Below are 5,980 nucleotides of genomic sequence, written 5' to 3'. Positions count from 1 at the left end.
ATAAATAAAAAAGAGAATTGACATGTTTCTTTCTTTGATAAATAAAAAAAAACGCGTGATATGTTGCAGATAGTTATTTTATTTTGATTTTTTATTTATTCGTATTTTTCTCTTACAAACAATAATTAATACTCAAAATAATGTGACCTCACTGGGGTTACCCGTGCCGAGGACACTTAACAAAATACTTTTTCTAAATGTTTTTATATTTAAAAATAAACAAAGAAGACTAACTTTATAAACGGAGATAATTAACAAAATGTTCAGACAGTTTTAAAAACCAGGTATAAATGTACATCTACATTATTTACATTACAAAACGCACAATGAAAATAACAAAACTTAACATAAACTCAATATTGATTCAATATTAGTTTGGGTGAATGAGACAATCCATTTTACTTCTACCTAGCTCCACTATCCATTTTTATGGCCTTTTTAAACATTTTCTCGTATGTAGGTATTTAATTTAATATTTTTTTTGAACAATAAAGGTTTTTTTTATTAAAAAAACGTCTGCATCATGCTGTTTGAATTATTTTTTATCAAATTTACTAGTAACCAAAAAAATATAATATTACGAAATATTAACGCAAGTAGATTTTTTAATCAATAAAAAATATTGAACCTCGAGGTGCTGCCGCCAGTGGTAGTTATGGAAAACTCTGGATATAATTATTAGAACACTATAATGTGCTGATTCGTTCTTGGATGTAAGCGTAAAATATTGCTGAGCAAATACCTTTAAAAAATATATTACAATTGTATGTGTGTTTTGTAAACTACAAAACCACCTATATTTACCCATATTGTGTATGAGTCCATATACTATTCACGTTTTTGAAAAGCTTGTACTTGATTATCACCGAAAACATGATAAAAATGGCAAAGTATTTTTTGCTTTCAGATTAGACTACTGTTATACTAGAACAAACTTGTCTGTGCTTAAGTCGTTTTTATTTGTATAAAGTAATAATTTTATATTTCCATTGATCCTATGACCTCAGTCACTCATCCGAATATAAAAACACAGTATCTCGTTAGAAAAAAAAGAAGTATTTTTAAAGCGCTATTTTTGTGAAAATCTTTACAGGGGTGCTGTAATGGACATGTCGGAATCATCGGCGTGCGTGCATGATATCTAAAAATATCTGCAGATTGATATGTATCTTATTTATTATTATTTTAAAAATGATTGATTGCGTCTGTCATGTACGGACCCATTTCACACGGATCATGCCAATCCACTCGGTCCGGCAAAATTAGGGTGGGTGGACACATATTTATTATTTTCCGTTTTTGTTTTTTTCATTTAGTTTCTACCGCAGGTGAAAATTTTGCTAAAAGAAATCGAGTGGAGATTAGTTGGCCTCATAGTGTAGGGTTTCGTGTGTTTACATGTCCATTGATAAATGAAATAATAAAAAAAAAACACCTTTTGTTATTTTATACCACTGTTCTTTGTTGACCAATGCACTAATAGCTATACACATGCGTCCTAAATCGTTTTGTAAAGCGCTGTCTCTCTCATCACCGGACTGGTTTGTAAAGCGCTGTCTCTTTCATCACCGGACTGGTGGAATACACATGCGTTCTAAATCGTTTAGTAATGCCATGTCTCTCTCATCACTGGACTGGTGCGAAGGAATGCGCTGTCAAATCATTTTAGGTTATGTTATGCGCATAATGCCTAAAATCTGGATATTGTTTGTATTTATTTTCTTATTTTGACAGTTAGGTATATGTACTAAACGATTAAAGTTGAAGTTTATGTTACTTTGTTTACGACATATACGATGAATATACTGAATATATTACCTTGTGTTTGTTTATAACGCGAAAATATAGTGAACTTAAAGAAATAAATGATAAAAAGTATATTTTCCAAATATGATAGTTTTATTCGTGGTCTATATTTGAATTATTATAGGTATTCATATAGGTTAATAAAATAGAAACTATGAAATTATGAGAGAATTGACATAATTAAATCCTAACCGATAAACGAATCTATTATGTGCGACCAAGGAATAAGTACATAGTAGATATTAATAATAATTTATGTAGGATAATATTTATAACATAATACGCGGCCTCCGCGGTGTAGTTGTTAAGACGCTTGACTTACGAACAGAAGGTTCTGGGTTCGATTCCCGGTGAGAATAAAAAATTCAAAATGTGATTTTCCTCAAGCCTGACTATTCTGTGCTACAATTTACCACTGTAATTGGGCTTCCTGGCCTGTGATGGTGTAATTAAAAAAAATAAAACAGACAGGCAGAAAAAGTAGCTTTCCGAGAAAACCGAAAGAAGTGAGTATTTGGTTTATTTTTCTATAAGTGGATTGCCTATTTTGGGGACGCGAAAAAATCTTTGAAAAAAAATTAAATGTGTAAAAATCAGTAGAATTTCGATCGAATTTGGTAGATCGGTGGTAGATTTCACCTTTGGGATGATTTCAGATCTTGGGAGGATCGGGTTGGCACCCTACCGATTATTTGTTCTTTTTTAGATAAATCACATTTTACTTGTGTTCTCACCGGGAATCGAACCCGGAACCTTCCATGCGTGAGTCAAGCGTCTTAACCGCTACACCACGGAGGCCGCCGGAATATTTAATATACTATAACTGTGAGATTTTGGTAACGTTATTCTGAGTGACAGATTATTCTATTTTTATTTATTTAAAAAAATATATATTTGTGTTCTTATGATTTACCCAAACTATTTGTTTATTAGAAAATGAGAAACAAGTTTTGGTAGAGCGGGGTACGAAGCTCGGACCTCTGATCCCTGGGTCAGCAACACTAGCCACGGGACCACAACCCGGTTAATTATCACATTTAGATTGCTCCTAACAGCAAAAAATAAATTGTGAGGCTCAAAAAGGTGAAATTTCACAGTGCTCGAGATTCTAATTAATCAACTGGGGCCCGCAGGGCCGATGAAATGAGGCCCGAAGGGCCGAATTTCTTAGCATGTAATAGTTGGCGACAGCCGACTGTTTCCTGCTAGTTAAAAATAATTGCTATAACACATTATTCCGGTCGATATTATCATGTCTTCAATAAAGAAAAAAGTACAACCATAACGTTTTAAATTACTTACCTACAACCTTTTAATTTCAAAAAAATATTTACACGTTTATTCTAATCTATGATTATTTATTTTTTTATTTATACTAATTTAAAATACGTAGGTGCTTCTACTTAAACTATTTTTTCTATGGGAAACGCGATCAGATAATTTTACAAAACAAAGTTCTAATTACAATGAAAGTGAAATCATTAGGTTAATTAATTATTCATGAATGAAGTCTCGAGCACTGACACGAAGTTCATTTTATAATATGCTCTCTGACGACATTAGTTCCCACATTTCTCTTTTATAGTTAAACAAAGACGGTGAAATTTATTGTTTCTCTGTGAAAACAGATCCGATTTAGTTTTTAGTCAAAGTTATTTCCATATTGGGCAGCGCCTTTGGTCTTTGGTCTTATGTCTGCTAATGGACTAAACACAGAGACAATGTATTAAATATAAATTTACGCATTACGTAGATTTCCTTATCGAGACACTTTGTTCCTTTGAATGGCACAATGAATTTTATCATTCGAAGGAATCACTGTTTATTAGGAAAGTAAGCAAGAGTTTCTTTGATTTACCAGTGGCAATACAGCATTTGCTGGCGGGTAACAATTTATACGATGTGATTGTTATTTTAATTTAGTAGTTAGTGTTAGGCAAATAGGATTGAACGCCACATACGTCTATCCTGATGTACATTACAAGCTTCTGGCACTTTCAGAGATGATATATATTTTGAGAGCGGTGAGTACATAGGTACTAAATTGGACACATAGATGATATTTTAATAAAAATTACGTTTTTATATCAAAACAGTTTTTGTATCAAACGACTTGGATGTATTTAATAGTCGGATAACAATTGCTATAGAAAATTAGAAAAAAATATATAACACCATCCTCAAATGCTAAATTTTAACAAATATGGATAAATAATTTATTTTTCCAGAATTGGCATAACATATTAATTAAAATAGAATAAGAATAAGAATCGGGTTGTGGTCCCGTGGCTAGTGTCTCGGACTCACAGTTCAAAGGTCCGTGGATCGAATCCCACTCTACCTCAACTTGATTCCCATTTTCGAATAGTGAGTTATTTACAACTCGTTCAAAATGGCCCTCAAAATGAAATATTTGGGTATAAGAACGAAATATTTCTTTTGTATTATAATATTTCTTTTTGAAATAAAAGAACGAAAATATTTCTTAAAAAAATAAATAACAATGGCCATAATCAAGATTGAAAAGTTCTGATTTAGAATATCACTGAAAAGTTTACCTCGTTCCTTACGAAAAACATAACCAACACCTTCGGGTTCTAAATTGGCAATGCAGTAGGCAATGATGCACTCTGGCGGTAGACTACATGCTTTATATTTACATATTACAACATTCACCATTCTGCCCATATTTGAACATCAATTTTTTCATCTCTTAATGTTTGTAAAGTTATAAAGCTGAAGCCTTTATTTATGCGGGTGAGATTCATTTCATTGAATTATTTTACCTACATACTAGGCAACGCCTGTTTTTTTCAATATCTATATTCTTCACGGATCATGTGGATTTATAAACAATATGTTCTTCTACTCTGTGTTTTTTTTCAAAAGTCAAATCGTCACCTTCGCCCCGTTCCGATCTTAAAGATACATAAAAAACATACAATTTGTAAGTAAGCATTGGTATCATTCTTCATATAATATATCCTTAATTATAGAATTCCACCATCTTTCACAAATCAGCTAAGATAAGTGTGTAGCTTACTCAAATCAATTTGAGTAACAATAGAGATCGAGTTGAATAAAATACTATTATTGTTTTTAAAGAAAAGAAAAGAGGAAATTAAAAGATATAAGAAGTAACAAAATAAACTAAAATTACTTTTACATACATAAAAGTAAATATTAGACATTTGATTTCAGAAACAAAGAAATATATTTTTTTATAATCATTTACTCTATTATGATAAAAGTCATTTTTTTTTTTTTTCTATTTTGTTATAATCTTAGCATTCTTGCAAGAGGGTTGAAATTTGCCATATTGTTTAAAAAAAAAATGGAAGGTAAGAGGTGATCTCAGACGCCTACGGGGAACGTACAATGACACATTTTCAACACAAAACACTGAATCAACATAATTGTGTAGTAAAATCCTGCATATCTATGTAAATTTTACTTTCCAAATCCGGTGTGAAAATGTCCATTTGAAGATTACAAAAAATACAACTTCATAATTTAAAAAAATAAGAGAGATATATCAAGTTTTGTATCCTATGTCGACTAGTGTGAGATCACAGCCACCCAAGATAAATAAAAAACAATTGAATTTTAACATAGATGAGGTACTTATCTGCCTACCGTTGTAGGTCTCTAAAATGTTTACCTTCTAGTTCGTCCTGATGATGACGCCTAGAACGGAGGTTAAAACATTGGATTAAATTTCGCGTTTACCCAAGAAGCATCACATAATAAACATACTTTATTTAGTAGTATTACGAGAAGCAAACCAAACTAACCATAGATAAACCCAATCGATTGTAGAAATTTACAGAATTAATTTCAATTTTATGACATACCACCTTCCCGCCTACTTATTTTCAAATAATGTTGCTCATTGTTACTGTATTTCATAGTTTTTTTAGAGTCCCTACTTTTTAATTCGGTATGAAAAGTAAGTAAGTTATTTACTTCCCATCTCTCCGGCTATCCAGGTAAATAAAATCAAGTCGATCAGTCGCTCCGCAGAGACGTGAGGGACCCACAAACAAATACACACACTTTCGCATTATAATTGAGTATAGATATTGAAAATAAATTAAGTTTTTGTAAATGTGATTGCTTTGTACCGCAGTAGTTTTGCTCCCAGATAATTAACCGTTCTTTTCACCTGCGTTCG

The sequence above is a fragment of the Micrasema longulum genome, unplaced genomic scaffold (genome assembly GCF_059751315.1).
Source record: "Micrasema longulum isolate JH-2025_06_02 unplaced genomic scaffold, ASM5975131v1 h1tg000279l, whole genome shotgun sequence".
NCBI classification, from domain to species: Eukaryota; Metazoa; Arthropoda; class Insecta; order Trichoptera; family Brachycentridae; genus Micrasema; species Micrasema longulum.
The sequence above is the reverse complement of the archived record's forward strand: the minus strand, read 5'-3'. Positions refer to the sequence as shown.